General features: G+C 36.5%; 1 protein-coding gene across 1 annotated transcript in view; it reads right to left on the minus strand.

The window, feature by feature from the left end:
- LOC126470159 (potassium voltage-gated channel subfamily H member 2) overlaps positions 1 to 20,767 on the minus strand; it is a 670,689-nt gene that overhangs the window by 454,549 nt on the left and 195,373 nt on the right. The window lies entirely within an intron of this gene.

A 20,767-nucleotide genomic window follows, 5' to 3' on the forward strand; every position in this document is an offset into this window, starting at 1 on the left:
ATACAAGGGGTAATCAAAAAGTTTCCATTAGAAAGCCATATAGTCCATAATCAATATGCCAGCCAGGCAAAATTGCCATCAGCATTGAAGCAATCATCTCACCAATGCACCAGGTTGAGGATACCCATTTGGTAACTGTGTGTTGTAAAGAATAACACCATACTGGCCCTTTTTCAACACACTGGTATTAATGTTGGCTCAGTTCACATTTCTGCATTTACCATCTATGTCAGAAAGACACGAATGCCACACTACACCCTTGCCTACTTGAAGTGCTTAAATAACCACTTCAGAGTTGTGCTACATTGCATATACGCTGCAGCAATGCCCTCAAAAGGAAACTCTTTGATCACCCCTTATAATAAAAAAATTGAAAAAAAGAATGGTTACATGATTTGCCCAAAACCAAGAAAAAATAGATTAGAGAAACATTTGCTGTGCATTCAAATGATGCTCAAAATAATCTACAGTAAGTAGATGAGATTCCCATATGTTAGTCAAGTATGAGGTCACTGAGTGACATTCCACCAGACAATTTACCTCTACTACCCTTTAAAATCCTAAGACTCTAATTTACACACTCATCTTTAAATTCTCAATCTCCCCTCATTTGCTGTACATGATTTTGAGCATAATTCAAAAGTGAATCAAATGTTTGCATGATCTAACTTATTTCTTAATTTTAGATACATCATTTCACAAAACATTTTTCCTTTTACCAATTTTTTTTTGCAAGTTCTGTTCAGAAAGCATGAAATACAATATATTTCAATATTGATTGGTATTCTATTATTGTGAAGAGTAAATAGGTTAAGAGAAAGTAGAGACATTTCAATTTACCCAGTAATTTAATATTTTTAGACACTTCATTTACATAGCTAGCAGCAGCTGTTGTGGAAATATTTCAGTTTTCCCTCAAATCATTAATTAAATTTTTCTTAATTACCATGATTACTTTTGAGCAATTACATGTTTTTGCAGAACTAGACCTATCAGACTGGTCACTTTAATACCCCATTTGTTCATATCCTATTCTTCGCTTTGTTATGAAAATTTGGACAAAAATACATTGCTTAATTTCTAGTGAGTCTTGTTTTCAATCCACTCAAATATTTGACCTCAAGGAATATATGAAAAGGGCAGAAATTATGTGTGGTACTTATTAACATCAGTGCTTAACTTACCCTAGACTTGAAATGCTTGACAAGTGTCTTATTTTCTTTTACATTTTTTAGTAAGCTGCATGTACAAAACAAGGTTGCTACATTAATAAAAAGTAATTTTTCATTTGCATTGTTCTGTTAGATGGCACAGTGTGTGTTCTGCATAAGTACATAAAACATGAATACAATAGTGATTTTCAGTGACAAAATAGCTACTCATGCAACTACAAATACTTACTTTACAGCAACACTACAGTAAATTAAAACAAATATATCACTGATTTGATTTAATTCACTTGTTAATTGGTCTTTTCTATAAACAGGTACAGTGAGATAGTTTACAAGTGATGAGAATAATTTAGTGTGAACATGTTTCAAATTAGATGTTGGTTAAGTGAAATATAATAATAAAATAATATTCATACGGTGGAAAGTCGAGGTTGAAATATCAACAATTATGAATGGATAGAGAGCTACTCACCACGAAGATGACACACTGAGTCAGAGAAAGGCATGACAAAAAGACTGTTACACATAAGTCTACAGCCAAAACCTCATGAAAAGAAAAACGCACACACATTCACACAAGCAAGTGTGCTCATGGGGCACCCCCCCCCCCCCACACACACACACACATGATTGCTTCAGCCAGAATGCAGCAGAAACACATTGAATGGGAGCAACAATCTGGAGTGTCCCTTTCATCACACAAGACAACCCTGGACTGCTGGAACAACTGAACCACAACCTTTGTCACTGCTTTGATTATATATTGTCATGGTCTGAAATTAGGGACTCCTATCCCAGACCTTCCCCCCGCTCCTAAAGTAGTGTTCTATTGTCCACACAACCTCCACAACATCTTAGTCCACCCTTGCACCACTCCCATCCCAACTCCTTGCCACAGGGATCATATCTCTGAGGAACACCCAGGTGCAAGATCTGCCAAATCCACCCACCCAGTGTTTCCTATTCCAGTCCTGTCATAGGAATATCCTACCTCATCAGAGGCTGGGCCACCTGTGAAAGCAACCAAGTCATAGACTAGCTCTGGTGCAACCATTGCTCAGCTTTTTACATTGGTATAACTATCAACCAGCTGTCCATCAGAATGAATGTTCATGTCAAATTGTGACAAAGAGCAAAGTGGACCACCCTGTGGTACAATATGCAGCTATTCATAACATGCTTGATTTCAATGGCTGCTTCACAGCCCAGGCAACAGGGATTCTCCCCTCCACCACCAGCTCTTCTGAGTTGCATAAATGGGAGTAATTTTCACAACACACTCTTTGCTCTAAAATCCTCCCATCCTCAACCTGTGGTACCCTACTGTCCTCACAACTGCCAACTGCCACTCAGTTGTTTTTGCCCCCTCTGTACTGCCAGCCCCTCACATTTCACGCTGCCTCCACTCACCCTCATTGTGTGCTGCTGTTTGCTGGCACACCCATTGATCTTTTCTCTGCCTCTGACCCTCTCCTTTCTGCTTGCCATTTTCCCACCTCTCTCCCTTCTCCACAATGTCACGATGTTGTTCCTGGCAGCCATGTCCTGCCACCTCTAGTCCCTCAACGTGCCACCAGGCAATGTTGTTTCCTGTTCCCCCATCCATACCCTGCCATCACTCTCCCTTCCCTGCTCCACTCCGGATTGCTGCTCCTGTCTGACATATTTCTGTTGCATTCTATCTGGAGCAGCCATAGAGAGCAGTCATGTGTATGTGAGGTGTGCCAGTTTGTGTGAATGTGTGTTTTACTTTCCAAGGAATACTATGGATGAAAGCTTATATGTAACAAGTCTTTTTGTCATGCCTGTCTGCAACTCAACATGTCATGTTTTGGTGAGTAGCCATCTATCCTTTCACAGTGTTAAAACAATATTCAGTTTTTTCCAGTAAATAGCCACATACAATTCACACTTATTGCAAGTTTTAAGAGTTTCTGTGAAATTCGTAAATAATATTGCTCTCTTGTAGAGCAGAGGTTCATTTTGCTTCAGTTTGGTTTGTGCAAAGTAAGTACACTGTTTTCATTTTCACCTTATATTAATTTACAAAAAGCTTTATTTTTACAAATTGCATATCTGCAGTTACCTGTATAAAATACTGACTTTGGCGATTCCCTAAAGGCTTAAATCTGATGTCTTTTACATACGTGGCAGTCAAAAAAATATTTTAGCATTTGCAGGAGGAAGTTGGTGACTGAAATTTGGTGAAAATGATTCCACTGCAATGAAAACTGTATTTGTTTTAAGGATTGTCATCACAATTCACTTGGCAAATTTGTGAAACACTCTCCCCCATTTCATGATAATCCAAAACTGGCTGCTCTTCTTTGAACTTTTTCAGTGCTACCCACCAATTCTATTTATTAAGGATTTCATACAGAGGAGCAACACTCCAGAAGTGGATGGGCAAGCACAGTTAGGCAGTCTCTTTGATAGATCTGTTGCATCTCCAAGTTACAATGCACACAGAAGTGTTGTGGTGTTGTTTCAAGCCACCTCCATTCCAGCAAATGAAACAGAGCACAGGGAATGTGCAACTTTGTGGTCTGCACTATGTCAATTTGTAGCCACAAGCAGCACATTGAACTGAGACATGATGGAGATTTTCAAGTGTGATGCTGCTGTCTTCATAAATTTGAAGTGTCAAAAAGTGAGACGATTTTGAGTTAAAATAAAATGAAATATATAGAAAAGTATTCTCAGTTGTATGATCATAATCATGCAAACTATTGCAATTGTAGTATGCAAGGCAGAGCATGGGAGAACATTGCTGGAGAACTAAATGAAATGAAGCATCATACTCTGATTGCAACATCTATCCTGAAATTGAATGGGAGTGCATTCTATGAAGTATGTGTGGAGATACTCTCATATACTGTGGAGTTGTCTCATGTGGTTGTATTTAAGTGGTTATTTGGTTTCTTATTGTGGTGGTGGTGGTAGTAGTAGTAGTAGTAGCAGTAGTAGTACTTTTATTCATCCATGGAGTTTTTTTACAAGGATATGGGGCATATCTTGGTATTTGAGATTAAGAACAACAAAATTAAAGTAATTCACATATATGGACATTTATATACTTAAAGGTCTAGTATGACAAGAATGTGAAAGGTAGCTGACCATGGCCTTATAGCAGGAACCATCCCGACATTTACCTGAAGCAATTTAGCAAAACTATAGAAAACATAAATCAGAATGGCTGAATGAAGATCAGAGCTTCCACCCCCCTCAATGCTATTTAAAATAGTGTTGGTTCATTTGGTTTATCCCTAAACTAAATACTGTTTTACAAAGAAGTTATTTAATAATGCAGAAGGTCAATGCTATAATTTTCGTCCATTTCTCACTCCTAATCACTGCACACATTACATACACTATACATACAGTGCTTCATAACATTACACACACTATTTGCTGACCATTTTGTGTATTGTACCACAACTTCCCAATCACTATCCTGAAAAGCTGAGTTAGTGTCCCTCTATAACGAGTGATATGTCACATTCATAAAGAGGATAAGGTATTAGTATTTATTATATATTGCATAGCTTTGGTAGGAGGTTTCTCCTGAAGGGAAAAAAGGGGAAAAATATAGTGTGAAAGTGTTATGCAGAATGACAAATGTTTTACCATTATTATTATTATTATTATTATTATTATTATTATTATTATTATTATTATTTGTTTGTGTTACATTTTTCACAAATCCCGTGGTTTGTGTTGTCTAAGTAATCCTTCAGTGTATAGAATGTGTTGTTTAACACAGACTGCATTTTAAATAAGTTTATTTCAGCGCCTTTTTTAAATTTCATTTTGAAATTCATTGTACAGTTTTATTCCTAGGCAGAAAATGGTGTTTTCAGTTTTATGTTTATTCTTTTTCAGTGAATGTAAGTGCAGACTGGATCTTGTTCCATGGTCATGGACAGAGCTGTTTGTGCACTAATTATCAATGTTATTTTTAAGGGGAGTTGGAATGCCGGAAAATGGAAAAAATTCACATTTTCAGTTTTTAACCTTATAACTTAATTTGAAATTTTCTGCTTAAAATGGTGCAAAATTTGTTAAGAAATTCCAATTGGAAGTATTTTTATTTAATTTTTCAAAATTACATGTGCGCCCAGCAAAGTTACCCATCTTGTGATTTGTACACATTTAAATCTTCGCATTTCCGAAAACATTACATATAGAAGGCTGTGGATTTCACTCTTCAGTTGTAGAATCTTTGATCCTTCCATAGGTACCATTGTTTTTACGACTAGCTGTGTTTATTGTTCAGTTTTTGATCTGTGAGTGTTTGTTTTGAGCCTCGAGTTTAGTTTGTCGCTCATTTGGAGTTTGTTATCTGTCTTGTTTTGACTTTCAGTGGTGAGTGCGTAGTTTCTACGATGCCTAGGAGTGCATCATTATTTAAAAAGCGAAAGTTTCGCGGTAATAGATTTACAAATAACGTTTGTTCAAGTGATTCTGCTTCAGCACCTGTTGATGCTGGTGAAAGTTCTGACGTTTGTACAGCTGAGATGTGTGAAGGAGACACGCCCACCAGTGCATCAAAAAAGAAGTTATCAAACTGTGCAAGTGAAATTACAGATGAAGCTTCTAATGAACAATATGTTTTAGTCGACTTTCCTGTTTTTACTGAGTTTATGAAGAAATGTTTGTGTTGTAATCTTTGTGGAGGTTCTTTTGATATGAACATAACAAAATCTATAGGACTTTCCTGCAAAATTGCTATAGTTTGTGCCAGTTGTGAAAATGAGACCTGTTTTTGGAGCTCTAAAACATGCAGTAGCAATTTGTTTGAGAGTAATATCAGGCTAATGTATGCAATGAGAGCAATTGGTAAAGGACATACTGCTGCTCAAACATTTTGTGCCATAATGAATCTTCCACCTCCACCTGCTAAAATTGACAATTACACTGAAGTGATAGGAGATGCTGTTCAGTCTGTAGCAGATTTATCAATGAAAGCTGCTGCCAGTGAAGCAAAATATATAAATGAAGGAAACCCAGATATCCCTGTTGCTTTTGATGGAACCTGGCAGAAAAGGGGTCACACATCCAAAAATGCTGTTGCTACTGTTACTAGTGTGGACAGCGGTAAAGTTTTGGACTATGAAGTGCTCACTAAACATTGTTACCATTGTGCATCTGGTAAGATAGAAGCAGCTCACATATGTAGCAAGAATTATGAAGGTACGAGTGGAGGCATGGAGGCTGCCGCTGCTGTGAAAATGTTTAGCAGATCAGAAAAAGAACGGGGAGTATTTTACACAAAATTCCTTGGAGATGGGGACTCCAAGGCATACAAAAGTGTTACAGAATCCATGCCATATGTCAATAAGACAATAACTAAACTAGAATGTGTCGGTCATGTTCAGAAACGAATGGGCACTCGTCTAAGGAAACTGAAACAGAATCTGAAGGACAAAATTTTGTCAGATGGTAAAACCATTAGAGGTCGCCTGTCAGATAAAATTATAAATGAATTACAACAATACTATGGTATGGCAATAAGAAATAATGCAAATAATTTGCAGGAAATGAGACAAGCTGTATGGGCCACATATTTACATCGATCATCAACTGATGATAATCCTCAACATTTTGCTTGTCCAGATGGTCCTCAGTCATGGTGCAATTATAGAAAATCTCAAGCTACTGGGGATCCTTATCACCATAAAAATTATATTCCATTGGCTGTTATGGAAGTAATTAAACCAATATATAGAGACTTGGGGCATCCTGATCTTCTGCGAAAATGTCTTCATGGTTGTACCCAGAATCAAAACGAGTCGTTCAACAACCTCATTTGGACTCGTGTACCTAAGAATGTATTTGTTGGGATAAAAACATTGAAATGGGGAGTCAGTGATGCTGTTATTTCATTCAATGATGGTCATATGGGTAGGCTAAAGGTCATGGCAAGGCTCGGCATTGCTCCTGGTATCAACACCATCAGAGGTCTTCAGCTTCTGGACAGCGTGCGAGTAAGGAAGGCTCAGTATGCAGCTGAATTTAATACAAAAAAAGCAAGGGCAGCAAGGAGAAGAAAGCTTCTAGGTGAAGAAGAAGAACTAGAAGATGACCCTGATTACTCTGCTGGACACTTTTGATAATAGAATAAAAGGTATTTGTGAATTTTCATAATAAATTACTTTAATCGCATTTTCTGGCATTTGACATTTTTAGTGTTACATGTACCTTTATCTCATAAACCACTCAACCAACAACATTCAAATTTTCAGAAATGCTGCAAAACAGTTCAAAGAGGCCACTGAACTAGAATCATGACAAGAACTGGCTTATTCTCTGAACTAGGGAAGTTTATGTTATACTTTTTCCAATAAAAAATGGCTTAATGGTAAAAAATTCATAAATACTATACCAACAAAAAGAAAACATTGGTTCTAGTTCAGTGGGCTCACAATATATGCTGAAAACCTCTGCCAGAATTTCAAAGTTCTGAAGATAATAGTTCCAAAGAAAAAGGTACACAAAGTTAGCAAATTTAACATTGGCGAGATAGGGCATTCCAACTCCCCTTAATGTGTATAATTGATCAGTAAATATACTCACACTGTGCTGTTAAAATCCTTAGTTTGTTGAACAGATCTTTACAATGAGGTCAACTAATATTTTCAGTTATTATTCTTATCACTCTTTTCTGCATTTTGAAAACTGTGTTGATATTTTGAGCATTTGTTCCACAGAAAAGAGTACCATAGCTAAGAACTGAGTGTAAACATGAATAGTATGTAACTGAAAGACACTGGCTATTATGTACTGATGACAGGACTGAGGGCATAACATGTTGCTGCCATTATGTTTACAAGTATCTTTGTGTGTACACACCACTTTGACTGTGAGTCAATGTTCATTCCTAGGAATTTTCCATTTGTTAGAAGTCTGCAGAGATGTAATCTACATTTAAGTGGCATTTTTCCAGTTCAGTCTGAAATTTATGGCATCAGTTGTCTTTTTATTCAATGTCATTTTATTGCTTATTGACCAATTGTAAACTACTTGGAGCATTCCATTTGCTTTGTCTACAAAGAGTTATCTTGTTTTCTCCATGACTATAATAATGCTGTCATCAGCAAAGAGTAACACTACTGGAAAAGTCATTGATGTACATCGGCATCAGCATTGGACATAATACGATACCCCGATGAAATCGTATACTAATGTGTTTTGGTTCTGATATGTGTTTTACTAAAAGTTTAGACTTATTGAAGGTATATCTAACCCCTACACTTTGTATCATATTTGCTAGGTATGATCGGAACCAGTCCTTAGCTACACCTTTTATTCCTAATGCTTCCAGCTTACTTAGTAGAATCTTATGGTCAACAGTATTAAAAGCCTTATAAAGATCTAAAAATATGCCTGTGACACATTCATCTTTATCAAGGACATCAAATACCACTTTTGTGAATTCTATTCTGGCACTTGCCACACTTCTATCACTTCGGAACTCAAACTGTGCTTCACGTAAAATATTTTATTTATAAAAGTAATTCATGAATCTGTATTTCATAATTGATTCTATTATTGAGAATGGTGACAGCAGGGAAATTGGCTGGTAATTTTCTATATGTCTTCTGCATTACCTTTCTTTAGTAAAGGTACAACTCTTCCCTGTTTTAAACACCCTGGAAATTGTACTGGTGCAAAATATTAATTTATTATGTTTGTTAAGGGAGCTTGTACACACTCTATACGTTGTTTCAGTATACATACTGTGGTTGCTCGTGACATCATTGTACTTCGTGCGTGATTATTTACATGTGTTATATTTGTTTTTGTGCATTTTTATTGTACCTTCTCTGCAATAATTGAAAAAACTCATTTTCATAGTTTTCTAGGTGGTGCGGATTATTTATTGCTTTATATCCCCTCCATTATCAGTATGTTAATATGCTTTTGTTTGTTTCTCCCTGTTTCTTTTGTTATGGCATCCCAGACTGTTTTGGTTTTATTTTCTGTATTTTTTAATTACTTTGTCAGTAAATAATTTTTTTGCAGCAATCAGTAACTTCCTATCAATCCTTTCATAACTATGATAGTAATTTAAGAATTCTGCCTCATTACAATTCTTTTTTATGGAGTTAAAGTACTTAAGGGATGGGGAGGACTTTTTTATACCTACTGTTAACCATTTGCTTTTGTGATACATTGATACTAAATGGGGAATTTTTGAAAATGTCTTTTCAAAGTTCAGTTTATATAACATTGATAATTTGGAGTTCACATTTATACTGGCTTCTCTATACACTTCCTACCAGCTTTGGTTAGCTAGTTCTTTTGAAAAATCTTGTATTTTGATTTCTGATAAATGTCTTGTGTAAGCTTGCAGTTTATGGAATTTTTCTATGCCCAATTTTTCTGTAATTATTTGACAAATAGTCTAATAGTCTAAGATATTTTACAGCTACATCTCACTTTTTCCTGTCCACATTTGTGACCACATGGTCAATTACTGATGAGGTCACTGTTGTAACCTTCATTGCACTGGTAACCAACAGTGACTTGCCAAAACTGTGAAAGATATTTATGAGGGTGCTACTAGTTTCATTTATGATATTTGTGTTTATGTTTATGTCACCACACAAAATTATGTTGAATTTTGTACTTGAGATTTTATCCAGAACTTCTGTTAATTTATTGGAAAAAGGTGTCCACACTATGACTGGGAGATGGATACACACAGAAAATTATGAATTTCTTGGTCATATCAAGCCCTGTTAATTCAACAGCTGATATATTTTTTTAAATGTTTGTCTTCACTCACTATACTAGGGTCATTTATTGCTTTGAATTGTGTTGCTTTTCTGAAACAAATGCATGAAGTAGACTTACAGTAAGAGTCTGTCCTTTCATACAATGGTGATACTATATATTGGATTTATGTGTGTCTGTACCAGAGCTCAGTAAGACAAACTACTGCAGAGTGCAAAGAATGGAGCTCATTTCAAACTGTTGTATTTTATTTTTTATTGATTTCAATTCTTATGTCTATGTAACATTCCATGTTACTCTTTCAAATTGTTTCTTTTTTCTTTACAGCATGCAGTATTTGTATCATTTGATGTGGTAGGACCTACTTTGTGACTGATTGTTCCAGAGTTTTTTAAACTGCTGGAGATACTCTTCAGGCAGGGGAACCTGTTGTCTGGATTTATTATAAAGAAAAAGACTTACTTCTCCTACCCTTGACAAGTATTTGACCATGTGTGGCCCAGATCCACCCCTTACACTTTCATGAATTAACTGTACTAATCTTCCCTTTCCAGTCCTGTTTAGGTGTAGGCCAGACCTAGTGAAACCCCAACTATTCATACTCCTGACATACACCAGGGAAACGTGCAATGTTGTCTGCCATCAGTGCCGAACCCGCCCACTATCACTACATGGTCCTCTTTTGAAAAAATGATTACATAATGACCCAGACTGCTCTATCACTTGATGTATCCCTGCATTTCATTTAAAAATCGTAGTGGTCTGGTACACTTTAAACATCCTAGTGGTGAGAAATACATAGGGCTTCAGAACATCTAAAAATTAGACAAATATTATCAGTGTCAAAAACAGAAAAACATGAATGTGCTAGCAGTCCGCATTTCCCTATGTAAGCAAGAAATCAGCTGAAAAATCACTGTAAGTACAAATCAACCTATTCTTAACGAACTGTTTTTTGATATAAAAAGCAAATCAAAATGTAAAAAACTTAATTACAGACCACTGACGATGCTTTACATCAATAAAGTGAAATACTTCTGGTGAAAACATTACATGTTTTTGTAGTTGCAATGACAGACCAAAAACACCCTCAAGTATTATAAAGCTACTATGGACACTATGGTCACACAAATGAAGAATTTGCTGTTAAATATTCTTTGCTTGTTCGTCAACTGATTCCATGACGAATGTTTCATTACATTTGCATGTAGGGGAATGCCGCATTTATCACAAAACAAAAATAAACTTTGTACATTTTACTTGGTAATGGAGTTGGGCCTGGTAAACATAGGTGTCCTTGATGCAAAGCTCCACTAAAATTACGGTTCCAAAAAGCTTGTCCTTTGCCATTCCGTCCATATTCACATATATCCACTGTTACAAATATGCCATCTGCATCTACGACACCTAACAACACAACTAAAAAACAATTCACTGTAGTTCACAAAAAGCAGAGCCCAAGCTTGGTGGTACCTTCATTCTTAAGCATTTGCCATCAGCACATCAGAGACTGTTGGACATGTTCAACAGTGCATAGGCACAATATGTTATTCCTTCCAATTTTGCTACAGAAGGTGTAGGCATATTTCCAGGCTGTATGTTTTGCATGAAACCTGTAATATTCCATATAAAATTGATTGAACTGTGGAATGGCCTTTCAGAATATGGAATGAATAGAATCTGAATTACCGCCCAGTAACATAGTACCTGCAAAGCAATGAAATTGCATTTCTTCTATTTTTTATTTCACTTGTATACTGATGAATAATGATTACTCATTCTTTCTGTTAGAAAATATTTTAACAAATGTTTCCTTGACAAACATAGATTTTTTTCTAGTCAACATACCTCAGGGTTATTAATACTGTAATCTCTCTTCAGGACAAATAGGCTGCCTCCATTTTGTTGCTTTCCTTTGACTACTGTCCTTCACTTTGTCTAACAAAATGTAGAAACACTTTTGAGACATTCTTTAAAAATTCTGGAAATGCTCAGGATGCATAGTTCTTTCATTATGTCAACTATACCTATTCCATATTTCCTCCCTTTTTCAACCATAATAGATGCACCCAGTATCTTACATGCTGCGGAACATTTACAATTGCGAAAGATCCACTGCATCACTTATCTCTGACTGATGAAGATGCCATACTCTGATACTATTTACAGCACAAATGTCCTCAATCTCCTTGATAGCAGCACTTCAGCGTGCAATGCTAAGATCAATTGACACAGAAATGGTGTGGTAGGAAAGTGGTATGGGTGGGACATGAGCAATGCACACTGAAGAGGTGCTGTCAGAGAGATGCAGGATGATCATTCTACAAACGGATTGAAATATGTCATCTTCATCTGATGAAGATAGTGATTCACTGGACCTTTTGCAACTTATAAATGTTCAGCAGCAAAGATATTGGGTACATCCATTATGGCTGAAAAAAGGGAAGAAACATGGGAACATTCAACATAACGAAAGAAGTCATGTGTAGGCTGTCTAGCCATTTCCAGAATTTTTACAGAATGTCTCAAAAGTGTCTCTGTGTTGTGTCAGACAAAGTAGATTACATCATCCACAGAAAAGCAATGAAACAGGAATGTTGTGATCATAATTCCTATTTTTCATATGATTTTTGTTGGAACGTATGCCTAAATATTGCAGATTTTGTGAGGGATGTTCAAAATATTAGGGCACTTTTCCAAAATCTGATCATTCATACATACATATTTCACTGCTCTATACTGGAAAGTCCTCATTAAGGGCATAGTTTCCCACCATGTGACAGAGCTATTGCCCTTATGGAGAGGAACAAAAGTTCCTTCCACCCAGATAAGTGGACTCAAGTCACTGGCAAAGCTAATATTCCTTGTCTGCAACATGCAACCAAGAGGATTTCAGGGACCTTAGTGCAGTAGACAAAGGGTTACACAGAGGCTCCTTCAAAATAATTGAGTATGGCTACACATTTCGTGTGATATCAATACTGGACTAAGGAATATATGTACTGGGATACAGTGGGCATTATTTGCAAGCTTTTGAAAAGGTTACGGCATGATGTCCTAGGGGGTACTCTGCACATAATTCTAATAGCCCTTTTCTGGGCCACAAAAATTTTCTTCGCCAAAGCTAAATTTCCCCAGAAGATAATTCCGTAACACATAATGGAGTGAAAATACCCATAGTATGCGGACTTCATAGTGGTTAAATCTCCTTGGAAGACATCATTCTGATAGCATACATAGCCGAGCTCAATTTTTTTAGGGTCTGTTGTATGGAATGACCAGTTCATTTTGCTATCAATATGTACTCCAAGAAATTTAGTCACATCCATTCTTTCTATTGGTTGATTTCCACATGTTACATTTATTTCTCTCACTTTTTTTGTTTTTGTATGGAATTGGATAAAATTTGACTTACTTGAGTTTAGAGAGAGACCATTAACACTGAACCAGTTAATCACTTCAGAGGGTATGTTGTTAACTGACTCCTCAAAATTAACATATGACTTTCCACTCATGAAGATGGTGGTATCGTCAGCAAAGAGAGTAAATTTGCAAGGCAGGCTTGCACACAATGGTAAATCATTTATAAACATCAAAAACAACAGTGGCCCCAGAATTGAGCCTTTAGGCACACCACAACTAATAGAAGTCCATTCAGACTGAGCAGAGGTATCCCTTGACTCATCAGAGCTCTTTAAAATTACTTTCTGTTTTCTTTCCTGAAGATAAGATTGCAACCAGTCTGCAATAAGTAACACAGAAAAATGAGAGTTTTTTGACTGATTTATTGATCCATCTTGAAGCATTTTCCATGTAACTCATGTTGTCCTTTAACATACAATGTATAGCTGCATAATAAATCATACATTTTGAACATGTTATAGGAATATACATGGATTATACTAGATACATGTAATAATCATTAAATATAAATGTACCATGCAGAATGATGAAAGGAGAAAGGAGAAACAGTATTAGGGTTATCAAGGTTTCTTTCCACTCCATTTATGTATCGAGAAAAACGTTTTAACATATATTTAGGTATGCTTGATACAGGTTAATAAATAAGTATAAATGTTTTATGAGAAGAAAGCATAACAGTATAAAGACAATAAACACTTCAAGATAAGCTCAAATAATAGGATATAGTGGTCAGATCATACAACAATTTTACGAGATTTGATCATTTTCATTAAATATTTTAAATTCCTCTCATTTTTATTAAATATTTTAAATTCCTCTATTATATAGGCTAGAAGGCTTTTTGATCAGGTCAACTTTTCATAATGTTCGAGAAGACATTCATGTAGGTAACACGTCAAATAACTGTATTCTTATGTAAAACTATTTTGGGTTTGTAAGCCTAATAACTGGGATGTCAGTAAACTGCTTTTGATGATGATGATGATGATGATGATGATGATGTTTGGTTTGTGGGGTGCTCAACTGCACGGTCATCATCACCTGCACAAAATCCCAATTTTTTCACAGTCCAATTTGTTTCACAGTCCAATGTAGTCACTGTCACAAATGATGATGACAATGATGATGACAAAGAAATGATGAGGACAACACAAACATCCAGTACTGGAGCAGAGAAAATCCCCAACCTGGCTGGGAATCGAACCCGTGACCCTGTGGTCCAGAGGTAACAACACTAGCCACTAGACCATGAGCAGCAGACATCTGCTTTTGACATGTGTCATACTAATGTATAGACCTCTGCAGTTCATGGCTGTCCTGTTTCTTCTTGATAGGCACCAGCAACTGAGAATAAACAGGGATGCAATTTCCAGTATTCTCACCTCTTTATAAAGTATTCCCTATGTGATACATGGTTTCTTACTCTAGCAATGTGCATAATGGCCTTTTTTGCCAGATAAAAATTCTTTTCACTCCTGAGATACTGACCCATTTCAGCACTGCATACATGAGGTGACTGTGGAAAAAAAGCACAATAAGAGTTTCAGCAGCACAATGTTGCAACTGTACAGATTCAACATTGTCCAACCAGGAAAATAATACTATTAAAAAAAATGTATGTAATTGTGTAACAACTGTCAAAACAATTATGGAAAATGGTGTTTTACCTTATATATACTGACTGCATCAAGAACGGCAAAATAGGACATAAAACAGGCACTGCTAAACTAATAGGTAAGCATAAAACATCCACAACACAGTATTCTTTCATTATATCAATAAAAAATCCTGTTTCACATTCATTGCTTGCTGGAATGCATGCCATTTGTTCAACAATATGTGAACAAGCATAGTTATTGAATGTTTTGTGAATGAAACTGTTAGAGCAGAAAATAAAAGTTGATATATACAGCATATACCTAACTATGTCACTGGGTCTGCAATCATCTATCTCTTTTTTTTTTTAACCAAACTAACTCTTCTATGTCAATACACTACAAACCACTGTGAAGTGCGTGGCAGGTGGTACGTCCCAATGTACCAGTTGTTAGGGTTTCTTCCCATCCCATTCACGTATGGAACATGGGAAAAACGATTGTATAAATGCCTCTGTGTGTTCTGTAATTAATATAACCTTGTCTTCACAATCCCCATGTGAGTGATAAGTAGGGTGTTGTAGTACATTCCTAGAGTCATCACTTAAAGCAGGTTCTTGGAACTTTGTAAGTAGACTATCTTGGGATAGTTTATTTTCAGGAGTCTCTCAGTTCAGTTTCTTCAGCATCACTGTGACACTCACCCATGGTTCAAACAAACCTATGATCATTTGTGCTGCCCTTCTCTGTACACATTCAAAATCCCCTATTAGTTCTGTCTGATACAGGTCCCACATACTTGAGCAATATTCCAGAATGACTCGCACGAGTGGTTTATATGCAATCTCCTTCATAAACTGATTGCATTCTCTGTATTCTACTCTTAATGCAATGTTAACTTAAAATGTGATTGTAAATGACTTCATAAACCCATATACAAGGGTAGTTTGAAAAGTTCTCGGAATCACCATGAGAAGTCAGCACTAGCACTATGAGTTGTTCACGTAATGTTCATTGGACTGTTGCCTGTAAACATGTGCCATATCAGTGCTCTTGGAAGATAGCTGTGATGGTGACATGGCTCTGTTGTTGTTCCCACATTGTGATTTGCAAAGACAGAAAAAAATTGAGATTTGAGCAGTGATTAACTACTTTGTAAAGAAAGGTATGAAATCAAAGGACATTCATGCCGATTTCCAGAATACACTGGGGGATTCTGCTCTGCTTCAGCTGTTGCCAAATGAACACATGAATTTAAATTTGGTCGAGAGAGCTTAGATGATGCTCCGCACAGTGGTTGGCCAAGGCATGTCACTACTCCAGAAATCATTGCAAAAGTGCACAAAATGGTCATGGAGGATCACCAATTGAAAGTGCATAATATTACTCAAACTTGCCAAATGCCATCTGAAAGGGTATATCACGTTTTAACTGATGAATTAGAAATGAAAAAATTATCTCCAAGATGGATGCCATAACTCTTGATGCTGGATCAAAACCGCATGAGAATCAACATATCAGAACAATGTTTGTCTCATTTTAGGAGAAACGAATAAGATTTTTTTGTGCCAGGTTGTGACCACAGATGAAACTTGGGTGTTTCTACTATACTCCAGAGACAAAACAACAGCCAAAGCAGTGGGAACATGCTGATTCTTCACCACCAAAGAAAGCAAAGACAATTCCTTTGGTGGGCAAGGTCATGGCATCAGTGTTCTGGGATGCAAAGGGTATTCTGTTTGTAGACTATCTCGCCACTGGGCAAACAATTACTGGAGAATGTTGTGCTAACCTCCTGAATAAATTGCAACAAAATACACGCGAAAAATTGCCAGGTTTAACAAGGAAGAAAGTCATCTTCCATCAAGACAATGCGAGATGGGATCAAGGCACTGGAACATCAATGGACCAAGTGCATTAATCTACAAGGAGACTACATTGAAAAATAAAAAAAGTTTCAGTGATGTAAGTACTTTTTTCTATTCCATTCCGAGAACTTTTCAAATCGCCTTCGTACATCACAGCAAAATATATCACTTATTTACTCAGGACTGGAAAAAGATATGACTCTACTTCCAATGCAAGAAACAATTTCAATATGTTAGCTCCTTTTGTTCTCAGCAATGAGGGACCTGAAATGTACTAAATGTTAACTGGCCAATGACTACACTTTGCACTGCAAAGTTTTCGAAATATGCACAGTACTTACTTAATTTTCAAATATCAAAATAACTATAACCACTATCTAAAAGAGAGTTCATCTGCTATATCAGATGGTACAGTGTGAAAGAATCAAAAATTTTTATCAATAGTTTCCCAAAAATCAAATGAGAAATGTTGCATAGTGGAGAACATGTGTGAATCGCAAAATTGGTATTTAATTTTATGCAAAAAAATTTTAACTGAGAAACTAAGTACAGAGATGGATGTAGCTCTAAATCATCTCACATTTGACACATCAAATTAATGAAAACAGCAGTGTGCCTCCTGAAAGTCTCTGCTTCATGTAGCTTGAGTGCACCACTCACACCCACAAAAGGACATGGTGAGGACTAGCTCTGCGTGAATTGCTTCATTTCTTAACACAGAGGTGGCTTCAAACAATGCCACATCCCCACCAAATGTCTGTGTCACATCACTTCTGTGTGAATAGGACCTCAAACACAGTCTTTGTTTCACATTCCCTACAGTGTTTTCTATGTGATGTTTCCAGTTAAAGTAGCCCATAATTTTAAACCTTAGGGATTCAGTTGAATCTAAACCCTTTAAATTTTTGTTATTTATTGAGTTACTGAAGTTTAATGCCATGTACCGATACTCACGTGGAAGACCTCACACTTGTTATTGCTTAGAGTCAACTTTCACTTTTCACAACATGCCAATATCTAGTATAAATCATTTTCTAATTCACTGTGGTCTGATGGTGTCTTTACTAAACAGTAAATGACAATCATCTGCAAACAATCTAAGGTGGCTGCTTACTTTGTCCCTAAATTGTTTATAAATTAGAAAATCTTTCACAACTTGATTAAATTCCAGCATAGGGCTACAAGTTTAGTAATAACTACATAAAATGGTGCCCTAAATTAGGAATAACAATATAATCTCACACTGCAATTGGAAATAAGCAAAGTATAGGGACAACATTATTTCTCAAATGACGTATTAAGAAACTGCTCTAGAGGTTTCTTGAGCAACCAATAAATATGGTCATTCTGTATTAACTGATTGTACATTTGGATATATACAGTGCTGGCCATTAAATTATAATACCAGGAAGGGCAGAAAATATTGAAACTTATTTATTGTGTGCATAAAGTATAGTCAGAAGAACACAATTAAATTTGTAGCTGATCTGGGGCATGTAGCGTGCAAAAATTAGTACACAGTTGCCATCTCTGTCAGGAATTATGGCTCTAATCTGGTTAGGCATCAAGTGAAACTGAGCTTGAATGACAGATATTGGTACTTCACTCTGCTTTGTTTCAACTTTATGCCATATTTCATGAGTGGTAGTGACTGGAGAGTTATGGCATGCCAATCTCTTGGCAATTCATGCCTAGATGTTTTCAGAGGTTTACAGACCTCAAAAGTTTGTTGGCGAGGCGACATCTGAACACCCACTTTATCAAGGAATTCAGAACAGTACAGGCTATTTGCAGTCTTGCATTACCTTCTTGAAAAATAATGTCACAGAGATCTCAAAGACAGGGCACAGCCACCAGTCTTAACAAGTCAGAAATGTAATGGCTGTTGTCCTAATTACTGGCTGAGCAAGCCTGAGTTGACTGTGTTATTTACACAGTGGCATTCAATACCATCACATCAGGTGGTGGGTACATACAATGATGACAAATGTGATCTGGCAATATTCATTGTCATCATAGCCTTCACAAATGGCTACGTCCAATGTGACGATGTATGTGGAACTAGGACCTATCCAAAAGATGACCTGGCATCATTCCTAAATATGGTGTTGTCATTTGGTGCACCATTGTTGGTGCATCTCCCTCTGCTGCCACCTTAGGGGAAACTGCAACAATGGTCAATATGCAGGTACATGACACGGTTGTAAAGTCCTGCAAGGCCAGTCAAACAATGTCATTTTAATGACTAGAAAATCTTGGGAACTCCACATACAAAATTCTTACACTGCAGTCCATTAATACTGCAACACTACAAAGGTGGGCAGCACACAGCAAATGTTAAATTTTAACGAAGTGTGTTACATGCTTGGATATACAAATTATTAGTGTTTCAACACATCTGCAGTAAGTAGGCAGGAGTAACACCAGCTACAATCTGTATGTAAGGAAAGATTAGGCAGTGGGTTTCTCATGCAGCAACCACATTTGATTGTTGTTTGTTTGTGAGAAGACCATTGAAAACAGTGTCTCATGCAGTAGTATCATGGAATGCTAAACTGCAAGATGTTGCCATTGTTGAATTCTGACATGTCCTAAAAATGTTTATTTTCCTTACACAAAGCTTAAAATTATGATCTTCTCACAAACAAACAACAATCAAATGTGGTTTCTGCATGAGAAACCCACTGCCTAATCTTTCCTTACATACAGATTGTAGCTGGTGTTACTCCCGCCTACTTACTGCAGATGTGTTGAAACACTAATAATTTGTATATCCAAGCATGTAACACACTTCGTTAAAATTTAACATTTGCTGTGTGCTGCCCACCTTTGTAGTGTTGCAGTATTAATGGACTGCAGTGTAAGAATTTTGTATGTGGAGTTCCCATAATTTTCTAGTCATTAAAATATGTTTCAGTAATTTGAAGTTTAGATTTATGTATTATCCACTTTAAGTATTAAAAATCCAATCAATGTTGTATTTTGTCTACATACACACTTACATATGCAATTACACAAATAAAATATGTACTGTAAAAGATACTTCAAATAATTATTGTCTACCAAGATACAAAACTGCCCATCATACTGCACATGATATATTCAATAAATTCAAATATATAAGTTTAATATAAAAGAAACTAAATTAGTGCTTAAGATCATTTTTGGGCACATTTTAAACTCTTCTATTGTATAAAAAATTCTTTTTCTCGAAGCTATTTCTGTGTGACACTTTTAAACATACTTGGTGAAACATTTTGTGACTGTACTGACATGTTAAACAGTATCACTCCCATGTACTCATAACTATCTTGAGGTTTCTTAAGTCTTGCAACTATGATGTCAGTCTGCTGTTTTAGATGTGTGTTATATCAATGATGGTTTCTTACTGTGTGGTTTCCTTTTGTACATGTTAGAGAACGTAATACCAAAAGGGATATAATCAGGATGACTCTTCCACCTTATTTTTGACTTAAGATGGATACCAAGTAGTTTAGCTGAAGCATGATCATTGCTATAATATTTAATACATAAGATGAAGAGGATCTTTACAGTTTATTTTATGGTTAATACTCAAGTCATTGATTTGGAACCACCTACTGGCTACTCTGAGAAGATAACTCTTTCCTGCTTTAATGTTCCTAAGTATTTTCCCAACTGTAACAAAGTGCTATCATTTGGACAGAGTGCAGATTTACACAGCATAATGCTGGGCAAGTCACTTACATAAAGGTCCGCAGCTCGTGTTCTAGTGGCTACCGTTGCTGCCTCTGGATCAGGGGTCACGGGTTTGATTCCCGGCCGGGTTGGGGTTTTTCTCTGGCTGGGGACTGAGTGTTGGCGTCATCATCGTTGTCGTGTCATCATCACCTGTGACAGCTGCTAGATTGGACTGAGTTAAAAATTGGACTGTGTAAAACTTGGGACTTTGTACAGGTGCTGATGACCGCCCAGTTGAGCACCCCATAAA

This window comes from Schistocerca serialis, chromosome 3 (assembly GCF_023864345.2).
Source record: "Schistocerca serialis cubense isolate TAMUIC-IGC-003099 chromosome 3, iqSchSeri2.2, whole genome shotgun sequence".
In the NCBI taxonomy this organism is placed as follows: Eukaryota; Metazoa; Arthropoda; class Insecta; order Orthoptera; family Acrididae; genus Schistocerca; species Schistocerca serialis.